At 43.6% G+C, this 15,277-nt stretch overlaps 1 protein-coding gene across 5 annotated transcripts in view; it reads left to right on the plus strand.

Moving 5' to 3' along the window:
* CtBP (C-terminal binding protein) overlaps nt 1–15,277 on the plus strand; it is a 41,332-nt gene that overhangs the window by 3,433 nt on the left and 22,622 nt on the right. Inside the window, exons 1-3 of one of the 5 annotated variants that reach the window (XM_022809048.2) lie at nt 9,635–9,776; nt 10,444–10,756; nt 11,335–11,419. The exons of 2 other annotated variants lie outside the window; for them this stretch is intronic. The gene's annotated coding sequence lies outside the window, so the exon portion shown is untranslated. Of the gene's footprint in view, nt 1–9,634; nt 9,777–10,443; nt 10,757–11,334; nt 11,420–15,277 lie in introns of those variants that run through there. 2 more of the 5 variants (XM_022809049.2, XM_022809050.2) reach the window with 2 other exon arrangements.

The following is a 15,277-nucleotide window of genomic DNA, read 5'->3' on the forward strand; positions in this document are numbered from 1 at the left end:
GTACACAGCTGGCACAGAAAAACGAGCATTCGTTTCTTTTTCGTTCTCGTTATTGCCGTTGTTGATTTCTTCTTTTTTCGCCTATTTTTTTCTTTTTGTCTCCGCCTTTCGTCTTTTGCTCGTATCATATTTTTCTCTGTTGCTGAAAATGTTTGCAGGGACGCACCGAAGATAGGCTTAAACAAGCTTGCTGTTTCGATCGCATCACCAGGGGTAACAGGCAGCTCGGGCACGATGCTGCGAACCTACTGCTTCTACTGTCGGCGGGGCTGACTCCACTAAACCTAGAGGTAGCAAGCAGATAGGTCGTCGCCGCTGTGACAATGAGTACGAACGGTCGAACGAGGTGCGGTTGTGGTGTTTTTCAACTCGTCTTGCTCTCGCTGTTCGCGCTGCTGTCGCCGTCGTATGTGCCTACTTTCGCCTGAGCGATCCCCCTATCGATGTGTCTCGTCCTCTCGGTGCTGTGTACCCCCGGCGTGCTGCACTACCTTCTTCCTGACTACTTAGTAGGGCTGGACAGCGACAAACAGATAGACAGATACCAACTGATACTGGCTGATAATCCCGTGTTGTTCTTACTATTAGTATCTGTAGAACTGGGAAACTCGTCTTTGGACGGCACGCCCTCTGCCACCGCCACTTTTGCGTTTGTTTGTTATTGTCGTTGTCGTCGTCATCATGTGATGGCTGTTCAGTTTCGGTGGCTATTCCTGACGGCGTTTATTTCGCTGAAGGAAGAAAGCGAAGTCCTAAAGAAAAAGAGAACGAGCGTTACCGGCTTGGCCCGAGGCATAACATGCTGTTATAGGACCTATTTGCCTACCTGACTACCAGCCTGCCTGCCAAGTTGGCTGGGTGTTGGCACGGCTATCGATTGAAGTAATCGCCGTGTCCTATCCTCATGTGTTTGATAACGGTCCACATGAGCGATCCATTGATGTTGTTGTTGTCGCTGCTTTGGTTATTGATTTCGCTGCTCATGTCTGGCTTCCCGCCCGTCGGTGTTTTGCCTAAGGCCGAGGGACAGCCATTGTGACAACATTGCTAGAGCCTTATCTCTTGTGGAATTTTTCTTTCTCGTCGTAGTCACTCTCCCTGACTCAGCACTCAACTTGATGCCACGTTGCGGTGGCGGGTAACGAATGTTGCTCTCGCTGTAACAGCGCCAGCACGAGCAGCAGAATGTCGCCGCAGCGTCAACCCCGTTCACGGGTTTGTTACTGTTACACACGCGAATTCGCTTTCTCGTTCGTCCGTCCGTCCGCTCGTTTGTCCGTGTTCATCGCTCCCATCTGTCTCTAAGCAACAGCGTGGATGTCAGTCAGTCATTTCGTATATAGTTATGTTCTAGCTAAAGAATACGAGACGCAGCCGGCAGACTTAGCGGCCACAGCCCGACTAGACTAACTGTTAAGATGGCTGACAATGTTCCTTCAAGTGATAGTTGTACAAGTGGTATAGGATGGGGTAGTTAAAGGCAGAGAGAGTAACAGCACCAGCAGCAGAATTTTGCTCTTCGTCAACGAATGCGTGGCGAGACCACTATCGCTGGCTCACTCTCTTCTATTGGCGTTGTCGTCGTCGGCATCCCTGAGATCCCGCATCGTGAACAACGAACAAAGGTTGCAGTTGCGGCTACGGATGCCGTGGCATCCAAGCAGACAGACGCAGCAAAAGCAGCAGCAACGAGTCGGCGATCGAGCGACTTATCGACAGACCGACTGGCCGACCGACCACTACTGCAACCACTACGAGTGCCACTGCTGCTGATGCAGTAGAGAGGCTTAACTATACTATCCCCGCTCGCGCATTTCATGCCACTAGTCGTTCGCAATCAAGACCTGCGGGTCCAGTCATTGGTCGAAGAATAGAACGGAGTGAAACAGACCTGACAGAGCAAGCGAGCGACACGCACGCACACAAATCTAAAAAGGAAGAGGGTGAACAGCGACGCGCCAACGAAACGCGTTTGGCTTTTGGTTTCGTTTCGTTGCTGGTAGTCAGTGTCTCTGTTCGTTTGGTGCCGGCACCGTAACTGATGCAGGATTTGACCCGCCTGGCGAATGGCTTTGACAAATATAGCTACTGCAATCCAACCAAGTGCAGGCATGGAGCACAGAAAGATGTCGTACCTTCGTAACGACGACGACGAAGAAGACAACAATGAGATGACAAAGCCCGCATATCGTGCGCTAGATGGGCCAAAGTATGCTTAGCGGAAATATTTAAGGCGAAAGCAACATTCATAATATTCGTAACGATGTAATAATTGGCCCACCCGTTCGCTATCTATTTGGTCACGTTGTGTTCACTTTTGAATCGAATCGGCCGCATCTATTCAGTGCGAATTTGTTTATTCGCTATTCTGGAAAGACGTTCCTTGTCGCACGTATCGCTCAACGACATAGACAAATACCTGAAAATTTTTCTTATCAATTATAAGCATGTAACTAACGACTGCAAAACATCTGCAGGCAGGATAACCATTTGCTACGATAAAGATCAGAGCAACGCTTCAAGCGTAGCACTTGACGCAAGCACAACATTGTATTCATTATTTGGTGGGCGGTGTAACGATTTTCTATCGAATACACAAAATTTCCGAGTTTTTGTTCGAATGCAATATTTACAAATATTGGTGCATGTTTAATAATTTTAAGAACTTGCCAGAGATACCATGGAATTACAGAACACGGAGAAAGGTCAATAAGTGCCCCTCGTTGTTATTTGTTTTGTGCAGTGCCCCTCTCTTTCTGTTGTTTCATCAATTTCTGATGCTTATGACACTTTTTTATATTTTTTTACTTTAGTATAGACTGTGCTGTGGATATAAGAGAAGCCAAAGAAGGTATTGCCTGTGTTGTGGCCAGGTATCTTGTTCTCGTATTCGGCTGCCTGATAACGGTAGAAATGGTTTAGCCCGAAGAAATTTCTCCCGTTGCGCTAGCAGTGGCATACTGCAATTTAATAGTGTCTGTATTCAATTTATTGGACATTCAGTGCAAGCAATTTTACTGAGTAATTATTATCGAAAGCAAAAATAATAATAATAATAATAATGGAAATAATTTTTTAGAAATTGTGCTTATGTACTCTACAAGGTATGCGTTAATCTGCTGGTCACAACGACAAAACTGCTATAAACAACAACAATGTAACCTAATGTCATCGATGGTAAAAAAGAGAAAGTGCAAATTAGGTCCGCCTGATACCAGTAATTTACGTCAAGTAGTTTTGTAAGAAAGCGCTTTGCATTTCATATATGAACAGCATTCGCACTTAGGAAAGACAAATAAGACAACGCCTAAATATCACCGCGCGAGTGAAGTATTCTTGGATATGATATCATGATGGATAGTTAGTGGCTCGCCTGAAAGTGGATGACTGGAGAACTCTCAAAACCGTCATTGTTGAAGTCGCTGTGACGGCGCATATAACGGTGGTGTCGACAACGAAACGAAACCGTCAGCTTCATTGTTTGTTTTTCACCAGCAGGAATAGCCGAATTATTACCTTTTTGAATTTTTTTTTGGCGGCATAATTTAGTGGACTGTTGAAGTACATCTCGTTTGAATATGGAATGGGCCCTTTCAGAGTTATTATGTTTGGAAAAAAGAATCGCAGGTTTTGGCCAAATAGTGTTATTAAAGTTTTAGAACGAAAGGTTCAAATTATTGAATGGTTATGTGCCATAAAAAAGCAATAAGAAGTATTTACCATTTAATTAAAGTTGGCTACGCATTGTTATAAAGCATGTCACAGAAATTAATGTCCGCGTTGAAAATTATTCAAATGAAGCGGTACTTCTTGATAATCTTATCACCTTTTTTACTGTTATTTTTAAAGTAATACGAGTTGGTATCAGTCTTAATACCAATTCGTATTACCTGCGCTGTCTTTTCATACTTACATCTCTTTACTGTATATATTAGAATTGCTTGAATAGAACTCCCACGAGTGTCTGGATCACACCATTGCAACATAATGGAGATAACGCATCGCAACATAACGCTCGAATGGAGGTCAGTGTCAAAAGAGCTCTCGATAGTGAAAAAATAGTGCGTCATTTCGTTCAATCGAAACGTAAAAAATTAGTGTCATAAAATTTATTGAATTTATTGTAAAATTTATCGTCGAAATTGATTAGTTTTGTTGATATAGATAGCAGCAATCTGCCACGCACTTTCCCATTTACCTTCAATGTTTATCTCCTTCCATTAGAGAGACTTCTATTGAATAAATCATTGACGACTTCTAAATGAATTGAGAATACACGTTCACATTGCTGCGAAATACCACTCACCGAAAACAAGTTAGCTTCATAATAATAATTCAAAAATAGACACCAGTGTTAACAGGCGAGCGGGATAAAATGATAAAAAGAAGTGCGTATCCGCTTAGATCTTAGTGCATATCTCGGGTTTCTCAGCTCAGCGCCCGCCGTACCTCTGTCCGCATGACTAACTAACAACAAGACTTGCCTGTATGCATATTGACACACAGACATACATCTATGCCAGAATAGAATAATGCGGCGATTTTGAACAAAACGCAAGAAAGCACACATTCGAACGAACTTAGATTCTTTTGAAGAGAATCACGTTCCGATTAATGCGACAAAATAGTTTGTATCCTGGCCGGCTACCCCTTCTTATTCCTCGTATTACCTCAAATAATTTTTCAATTGGAAATAAAATTGGTGCAATGGAGTTTGTACTTGTCTATTTTCATTTTTTCATATTCATAACAGCGTTCGTCCATAATTCAATGTAAAATTCGTTTACATATTGGAAAGTGTGCATTAACAGTGGATGCGATTAACTATATATAGCAGTCACAGACTCAATGCAGCAACAGTCGTCATTGTTTGCGGATCGTATGGCGTCAGATGTTCTAAATTACGTGATGGTCCACGAATGAATGTTCTTTTTTCACATTAATCACTTCAAATCATACCAGAAATGGGTTCTGCTATTTTGCCGCAGGTCCGACCTGTACCCAAAATAGTTACGTCAGCGCTGTGAGACGGGGCATTTAAGTTAGCCAAGCGCATGACCTGCCCGCTTGTCTCTGTTTGCCCTAAATAGATGTTTCTTGCTATAGGTTCGATTAGCCATCTAATCGATGTCTATTTGGTTATAATGACCCGACTGTTTACATAACTATACTTTGAACTAAGTTCTACCCTAGCCGCAATATTATAAGGGAACGCTACAAAAAATATCTCATTCCTGCTTAAATTATGCTGATGAATTATCATCAAATCATATGATATCAACGCCTCGTGCGGTTGTAAGTAGTCGGTTATTACTCGAAAATAAATATGTTTATTTCTGTTGTTTATAATTAGAAATGCCACTTGAATAATGTTCGTCTTCTTTGTATCGACTGAAACTAGAAAAATGTGTGCCACTTCTTTAACGTAATAATTAAGCACTTAATAGATTGCGTACACTGAATATATCGCTGAAAACCGAAGACCGAATAAGATTAGTAGTAATATGTATCCAATGTATGACAGGCGTCATACGTTTGTTTAGATTACTAATTTTTTAATCTGTAGATGTAATGGGCGCCGGAGGGATGGGGAGAGCGGCGGCTCAATGTCGGTCATTGACCTCACGTTTCTCATTCGGAGCAGCTTTACTGTACCTGTGTAGACAAAGTTTGTCAGTTATGCAATTTACTGGTAGAAATAGGTGTGGGATGTGTGCGGATACTCACTCCCAGCTAGATTCAGATAGTTTCAAATTGCCGAATCAAACCATTGTTTCCCTGTAGTCCCCCTGCAAGTCGAGGGTTGTAGGGAGGCATAATCATGTTTCTCGCCTTATGCAGCGCTAAGAAAAAAACGACTATAAAAAAAGATCGATTTTGACGAGTTTTAGGTTGTGTTTACAGACACTTGCCAACATATTTTGCAAATACTGACCACACTTCGAGGTCATATTCAACAAGTATATCTTAGCTGGGTGTTCTGAGAGAATTAGTTTAAGCTTATCCTACGTAATTCATGGAAACTACACGCTCGTTTCCCCCATTGCTTTCGCTTCTGTAACTTTGATGAATGTTTCAATTATCGACGTATTTATTCATAGCAATTCTTAATAGGTCGTGTTCTGCTTTCTATGCTTCAGCTCTATAATGACATTTAGCGTAAAACCTATTGACACTTCTATGTATATTTGCTGCTACAGTGCCCAGTCAAAATACCGATACTTAAAAAAGGTATAAAAAAACAATAACTTTTTTTTTAAATCTAGACGGAGCCTGATAGCGACGTGATCATGTTTAAGCGTGAGGAGTTGTAAATACATTTCGTAACCGCCAAATTGGCAAATAGTTGTAGATTTATAGTATTTATATCAAGATCACACACAACTTGAGCATTATCTTGTCCGCTTTTCGACGAGTGAGTTCGGAGTTCTAGCGTTTTAGCGCTATCCGCAAGCTTAAGCAAGGTTCCGCAAAGCAGCGGGTCATTTAGGAGCAGAAGCACGGTGCTGGGGCCATGATCTATGAGCTTTGAATAAATATCTATTCAAAGCTGCTTGCGATCCGCATCCTAGGCCCATTACAGAAATTCATTCACTGTCGTTGTTGTTGTCGCTGCTGATGATGGCTGTTGTCGTTTCGAGTCGCCAGTGAACAGGAGTGCAAGGCGTAGTTAGATACCTGAAAGTTACAGCAAACGCAGAGGGGGTTAGTATCAAACTGCAACAGTAATGGGGGTGCCATTTGTGCTTTTATTACGATTCCTGTGTTGCACTCGCTGAAAGTATGTTCGATGGCAGCAACCGGCACATTGACTTTGGTTACCCTATTACCGCCAATTTAATCGTACTATCGGCCCCGCTCTACGCATTTGCCCTTGTTCTTTTCTTATGCTGTCCGTCATGTGGAAGTAGTGATCGAATCGTGCCGGTGGCAATACAGGCGCCATTTACAGTTTTAGCAGCTACACATTAGGGTCCCGATGATGACGTCGTTGGCCCATGTTAAAGTAGCCCTGTAACAGTTTCTCTTTTCATTTTCCTCTAGCTGTGACAAGAAACCAGACACTCGTAGTATCGCCAGCACTAAAAACGCTAACAGCAATAGCAGCATCATCTAATAACAACAACAACAACAACGAAACGACGATCGTGCAGAAATCAGTCCGTCGCCCAATCATAGGTGTGTTCGCTTCGCCTTGCCCAATGTTTTGAACGACTATTGCTCGCAACAGTTGCAGCGACAATAGTGTCGGTCAGCTTAGCCCAAACCCAGACGACGACTTTTCTGGTTGCCAACAGAGGCATCGAAGGCAGCCACAGTGATTATACATTAGCTCTACTCTGCAATACTGGCGTACCAATACAGCAGCTGCTATAGTCACATCTGCTGCTGGTTTCTTAATCTCGTGTTGTCTGTGTCTCGCCTTAGCTCTCGTCGCATTCAGGCGCTGTTTATGTCCGGCGCCGCGGCAATGATGCTGATGATCTGTGTCTTTTCAGCTGATCGGAAGCGCGCGTTGCGTCACCTCAGCAGAAGGCAACTGTTAATGCGATATTCTTATCGTTGGCATCATTATTGAACGACGCTCATCCAACGAGTGCTATAGTTTTTTTTACATAGTCTATTGCTGATTGGGTTAGAGGCTAGCTGGTTCAATTATAGCGATGTATACATCAAACGATAGTTGTCATTAAGTGTACGGTAGATGCACGGTCGTTTCATCAATAATTCGAACTAAAAAATCTAAGTAAAATCATACCGATGTAGTGTTTTACGTCGTACTCAGGGACCGTCTGACAGGATATTTTATAAACAAGTGGCTATAGTATTCAGAGAAATTTCTAATCTGGCACGTGGTAACGAATGTTGACTAAATTTAGATATTGCTTTGGCTCTCCTGAAACGGAGGAATAGGGGATCAGTAAGATCTCTTCCGAGTGTACATCACTTGTATCTCTGTAATATATTGTTTTTAGCACACAATAACGATGAATAGCAATATAGTTGAACAGGGTTCCACTACCTGTTTCGAGATCTGTCAGCAGGGGCCAGTTTTGCAGCGACGCTGTGCAGGTTGCTGGTGGGCCTGAAGCTAAAGTAGTAGCTTTCTTATAGCTCTAACACTGCTAAGGGTACCGCGCGTAATGGGATATGAAAGAGATGAGTGGCGCCTTGTTTCACGCAGCGATCGACTTCGACTGCTGTAAACTGCTCGTGGCGGTGGTCGAACTCATGGCGTTGATATAGCTGGTTTGGGCTCTTTCTTCATTTGTCGAGTCAGTTGACTTGACAATTCGAGCCAGAGCGTTGCCAAGTATGAAAGAAGATAGCGACATTTCAGTGATGGTGAAAATATAGGGATATAGAAGCAACAACTTTAATTTGAATAGCAGGGAGAATCACGCGATGGCGGTTGTGGCCGTTTGTTGTTAGAACACCCCCGCATGTGTATTCGACACCGCCAGCGCGAAACATCCAGCATCGAGGTAGCCGACGCCTAATAGAGTGCCACATTAACGGGCAAGGCGGAGACTGCTCAACGTGGTTGATGTATCTCGTTTGCCGTAGACATCGTTCAGCCATAGTTATGCGGAGTATATTGAAACGTGGTCAGGACACGTCATGCGTCACTGTTTTCATTGCTAGCTCGCGATGACTCTCCTAGTGCCTTTTGTATTCATATCGACATTTCTACATCGATAGCAAGCGTACACCTCGACATGTTGTGTGGACTTAATCGTTAAACGCAGTAATACTTTCCATGCCAGAACGAAAACACCAGTTGAGAGCAGGCTAGACACGTCTTTGCCTACCGTCAAAAGGAACTCTCTGTGTCGAACATCACTGTCTGCGATTTTCGAAATAGAGAGTGCCGATGAAGTCTCTATTATACAGGACACAAACGGAATCGTGGCCTACCGTATTTATGAAATGCCAGAGACGATTTTTTTCTAGACGACTTTTCCAAACCAAATCGAGGCAACTCGTCGCTGCAACAGCCCAGTCAGTAACAGCGGTAATATTTGTTCCAATGGTTGTTTTACTCAAAAAAGCGAGCACAAAGATGCTGGCTTTTGAAAGCTTCCGGCCAGAATGCAGTTGTCTCGCGTCGCGCACCATGCGTGTGCGATAATCTGGTAATGTTCCCCGCTGTTACTGCTGCTACCATTCGGTTGCCGCAGCGGAGGACGCTGGCGTTGATTCTGAGATAATGAGAAACATGCGACAATGCTTCCTATGTTGATAATGATGATGACGATAACGATGACGGTAGCAGCAGCAGCAGTGCCGGCTGCGACTGCAGCCGAACGTTGATAATAGGGTTGTTGTTGTTGAAATACTAGAACTGCGTTGGGTGATGGTGGTATTACATGTTATGCTGACGCGATATCGATGCGATTTGTAAATGCCAGTTACAGTTGGTCAAGGGTAATTTTCCGTTAGTGGACACGATTGTGCCATAGGCTCTCACGATGTTTGTATAAAAAGGCATATATATACGTGCATACGTATATGAACGCGTTTTTAGGCTGGTATGTGTTTCGTTGGCCGATGTATGATTACGTTTACGGCAAGCGACGATGAAAAAATTAGGTAAAGATGAGTCAGCAGAGTACGGCGTTCGGCGATCGTTGGCACACGAAGCATGCCTTGGATTGCACTGTGTACGGTGATGGCATGGAAGGCCGCTGAACATCGCTGGCGTTCGGCAGCGGAAGCAACCAAGATTCAGCAAACGAAGCACGCAAAGTGATTTGGGATGGTGCAACCAGCCGGTGAGAAACTTTATGAAAACGTGTCAGCTAGCTTGACAAGAGCAAAGCATATATTTCACAGTGGCTTTACGCTAACTATAACGATGTCGGTACCATTGTAGCAGTTAATCACCGTCAACTGTGGGCAGATAGCATGAAAATTTGGTGCGTTGTCCTGTAGGTTGATATCTTAGTCGAACTGACAACGAGCGACAATGCAGATGTATTCCGATAATATTATGCTTTGATATAATTTAGTCGTACAAAGATGTATGGCAAACATGTGATGCAAGTCATAAGAGTGATCGGTTGCACATCGTTTGTGTTGTTAAAAATGATAAAGCTACTGACAAGATAAACATATGTTGTTATTTATTACAATCGACGCTACCATTGCTCATTGGTGGAGTGAATTTCGTCGGTGTTTAAACTTGCACTGAAACAATTAGACATGACACGTTCTACATGCTGTAAACGGTATCGAATTCATACGGGATAACAGCAACCTAAAAGTAATCATATAAAATCGTCAGACTATTCTATATTTATGTCGAACGGTGTTTAATCAAATCATAGCGGTATTTCTCCTGCGACACTCCTTAGTTCTTGAAGTACCGGCTCCTACTTTTATTACCACGCCGTTTTGGTGCACATACATAATTAACGCTGCTACGTGTTTGTTGTATAGCGTGTACCAGGTTGAGTCCACTAAACAGATGATTATGAGCGACCACCGAGTTGAGCTGCATAGCGGATTAACAAAAGTACAAGTTCAAAGATGCCGCCCGACATCAATCACGACGCAGCAGCAGCGGCGGCGGCGGCGGCGGCGGCGGCTGCGGCGGCGACAGTGGCGGCGGCGGCGGCAGCAAAACGCACCGCATGAGACTCTATAATACTAAGGCACGCAACAGCGACAACAGTAGGGCGATGACTTGTCGCCGTGCAATATCCAACTCAAAAACAGAGCTCAGTTTTTAAATTTGGAGGGTTTTTTGATGGTGAGTCTTTACTTCGCCTCTGACCCTTTTGCCTACCTCCACCAAAGCACTTGCGACACCGTTTGACTGAGTGTAGGCAAGATCATCGTTTTGTAATCGCTTGTGAAAGTAAACCTCCACCGATTAGGTCATAAGCTTTCTTGGGGCTTCCCTGTGCCCTAAGCCTATACTGTCGTAAAATTTGCGGTGCTTCTTGGATTATACCTACGAAGCTCTGTAATGTGTAGTTTTTCTATTTAGTAGATTTGTGTAGCTCCAAGAAATTACTAGCATATCGAAGAAGCAATCCTCCCCAGTCAATTAGTTTAAGTATGATAGTTTTATTTCAAGCAAAACAGACTCGTAGCAGTTTGCAAAACTGTACTATCAGCAGTTCACAGGCGAAACCTGTTACAGATAGCTTGTAAATGTCGTTAATATGTATATAGACTATGAGCTCCGAGTTTGTGTTTAATAGCACTTTGTCAGGAGGAGATCGACTCTCTTCCAAGTGGCAATTAAATTGATTAAGTTCCCGTTTCGAAAAGCTCTAAAGTTTGTTATTTACGTGATAATCTCTGCTGTTTCGAATTTTTCAGGTCACAGCAATAATCTCGTGCTACCAGTAGTGAGGATTTTGTCATCTTCGAAATAAACGACTGTTGACTTTTTGAGAGTTGTCAAGTAATTCAACTTACTTTCTTCGTGGCCACATGACATCTACCTCAATTTATTCGTCTTTCAACAAACTTACACCACAAGACATGCGCACATAATTAATTTTGATTTCCGCAAAAATTGATCCATTAGTTTCCCTTTTTTTATTTAGTCGTTCCCCTAGAAATTCTTTCGAATCAGTTGGGTAGAAAGGCACACTTGATATTTGTGTATGTAACTTCTTTTGTAAAAGCTCCAGCCTCTCATCATAGATCATCCACGTTGAAAGATATATATTAGAGATGATACCGCAACATATGTCGCACAAATGTGCGTAACGGGAGGCAGTCCTAGTGATAAGTTAAGCCCAATAAGATTTGATGTTACAAATATTTTTCTAACGTGTTAGCCGAAGATTGTTGTGTTTCTGCCACCGACATCTGCTGTGAAGATGCTTCGACCGCCATCATACGCTATGATGATCAAAGCAATAATATTACTCTATTGAGCCGGCACCTCCTTCGAGGGCTCGTCCACCATGAAAAACACATTGATTGATGTAGCTTACAACAGCTAAAATCGCCGGCTTCCCGCTTGGCATCCGACGAAACTAGAGGTGAAAGCTTGCAGAATCGAACTGACCACTTACGAATGATTTGCGAGCGCAACAATATGACGTTCTTGTTATCTTAAGCTTCCGGCGTTTCTTTTGAAGTACAACACAATGCTGTCCCTAAAATGTGTTACCACTACGTCGGTAATGGAATTGACAACGGTAAAAAGGCCTCGGATACGGTCGATTTTGCTGCTACTGCTGCTTTTGTTGTTAATTGAAAGTTTTATCTAGCGATTACAGAGTTACGAGTAGGCCAACGTTATGTCTGATGTTGATGGAGGTGGTGCAATGAAAAGCAAAAATGGTCAAAAAACGGAAAAGTTAAATATGCTGTGCCGAACCCATTACTACCTAAGCGCGCATAAACAAAAATTAATTTTTTAAGTGACCTTTTGATTTGTCTAGTAAATTAAACATGGGCACAAAAGAATATCATCAGATACGCGTTTTTCATAGTTCTCAACGTAGTCGCTAAGAAATTTCTATTAATAGTTTAGGCAGGGAAGTTCTTGAACAATGTTTACCCTTGACATACCGTGAAAGCGATGTCAACTTATTAATACGTCCTCTAGATATGCACTGTAAACATATCCCTGTCGCTCTATTTTTCTCTACTATGTTTTTTGTGGGAAACTGAGTATACGTTATAAGTAGAGAATTTTTGATAATCGAATATGAGTGAGGCTATCTGCTGTCTCGGAACGGGTGACGTGTTCTTGACATCATGAGTGATCAATCGCTTCCCACTAAATATAATACGAATATTTTGCCACGTCTCTAATCAATGCAAAGTCAAATATTAAAATCTCTCATCGTTATTTAAAATACTAGTAAATGTCGTGGTAATAGCTTTGATCGCGGCAATCGTTGTCGTGCCTATCTTACCCTCCGCAACGCGTTGCATTGTAAGCGAAGAGGAATGGGGTGATGGGAGGGCGGGGGGCTGGTTGTTAATCTGATGGGATCGCGTGGATCGATTGAAATGTAGCCATTAGCGGGTGATGCCTTTATGATCGTTTTCTCCAAGCGTTTACTTGATTCGACTACTTTGTGGAGACATAACCAAATATCCGTCTTGTGACTGAGATTTAGCCAGTCCGCAACGCCCGTCTTTACGGGAATTTTCTATAGTTTCCTCATATCTGAAATAGTGATGGATAGAGATGTCGTAAGATAAATTAAAAGTATGTTGTAAAGCTGTATGTTCTAGTCAAGAAAGCCAAACCCGAAGTTGATGCTAGTAGTCTATCATGACTTCAGCACGACTCTGCTTTGTACGGGGTAATCTTTTATATTGAAGGTATATATGAAAAAAGCCCTCTAGTTAATTTTAGTTCTTGTTGCAATTACTCATATGTCATCTGTTGATACTTGTGCGTGCATTGCAACAGTACACATGTCGACTCCACCCTAATACGTCCTACAGCCTACGGTCTCAATGGGTTCTGTGCACTAGTTTTTGATGCGTCGCCGGTTCGTCGTGTTTTGATCAATTGATACTGTCTGGTGCATAATTGGCACTTTCGGAAAACCGAAACGTTACGTAACAAGGACTACAGACGTTGCGGCTGTTCGACTGCGCAGTTTTAGTTGGTCCATTGTCGAGCAGAACAAACGCTACTACGATCAACGCCCGGGAGCAAATTTAGCCGCTACAAGAGAAATACCAACTACAACAACAACGACCATTATAACAACGTAAAAAAACATCTGGTGGCAGAAACAGCTAACTGCACCGAAGTACGGGTGCAAGTGACCGACAACAAATCCATCCACTTGATGATCACGAAAGCGGCGCGGAGGGAAGATAGGGAACTTCGGTGTGTTTCAAGATCATCGGCGGGTTTTAAGCAAATGTCTCATTGCAGTAAACCCATGGGGCGGATAACCTGACATAGAAACATATAGATGTCGTTGCCCATGTTGCCCCAGGGTCATCTAGAGGATGCCGCGTTTATGTATATATATATATATATTGTGCATTGTTACACGCATATATATGTGTGTAACAACCTTCTCTATATCGTTCTAGCTTTGTGGAACACCAGAACCCCCTCTAGTTTTGACTATTGCACACGCACAGCTGCCGTTATGTCACCGGCGAAATCAGCATAGCGGACGACAATAGCCACAGCGGCGGCGTCTGTGAAGATGATATCGTCTAATACACTGTTAATTCAATGGCAGGCTGCGACCAGTTCAAAAATCAAGTTTGGCATCGCGATGGCCAATAACAACGGCAGTGGTGGCAATAGCAGCGGGGGGCGCGGCAACGTCAGAAACAACTGGCAAGCGTACAGGTCTTCGTAATAGTTGGCTTTTTCGAGGTTTGCCCATTTTGTCCGTTCACTTGATTTTGTCTCGCCAACTGTCAGCAGCAATAGGTAGTGAATACAATTCTGTCTGCGAGCAAGAGGTCAACCCAGACAGAGGCGACAGCGAACGTTTCTCAACGGACAGACGAAGAGGGACGGACGAACGAACCACCGAGCGCTGATGATGGACGACGTCGCTATGTTGCCGAAGCACACACGTAGTAACAGCAAGTGGGCAGCCACAACAATATTGTTACTGCCATTTCCGTGGCCGTTGATGGTGGGGATCGTGGCGGTATCAACGACTGAGATGACCATCGCGACAACAATGATACGACGCTATTGACAACAACACGAACAACAATAAAAATAGCGCCAGCGTCATCTTCAGCGCATAGAACGGCCAGACGCCATCGACGACTCCAGAAGCAAAAGCATAAGTATAAATAGCGCTGATAGCGTGACGGGTTTCAGCAGCACCAGCGGTGGCGGCGGCGGAAGCGGTAGAAGCCATAGCAGAAGCAGCTGGAGCAGGTGCGAGGATCGCGGCCAGCACTGCCTCCGAGTTAGCCAAACAACGACGTAGTCGTGCTCGTCCTGGCTGCCCTCTCGGTCCCCCGATTTCCCGATACCAGAGAGATCAGCCAGAGTGTCTGGCGGGATCGCCAGCGCAACGTACAAGGAGCAGCAGCAGCATATATAAGCAGACAAAACCAGTCTCATAAAGACACGGTGTACGTCTGTAGCAGACACGGTCACGCTGTCATCGCTCTGAACAATCAAAATGTCAGCTCCTACGACGATGCCGGTGGGCCGGCCTATGCACCGTCGGCCTGACGTCCAGGCCAACTAATGTTCTCGTCAACAAAGCTGCAGTTGTTGTTGTCGTCTAAGAGGAAGAAGTTAAAAAATAGGTCGGGGCGAAATAGAAAACATAGGGACACTGCGGCGGCG

This window comes from Varroa destructor, unplaced genomic scaffold (genome assembly GCF_002443255.2).
Source record: "Varroa destructor unplaced genomic scaffold, Vdes_3.0 BEIS01000005.1, whole genome shotgun sequence".
NCBI lineage: Eukaryota > Metazoa > Arthropoda > Arachnida > Mesostigmata > Varroidae > Varroa > Varroa destructor.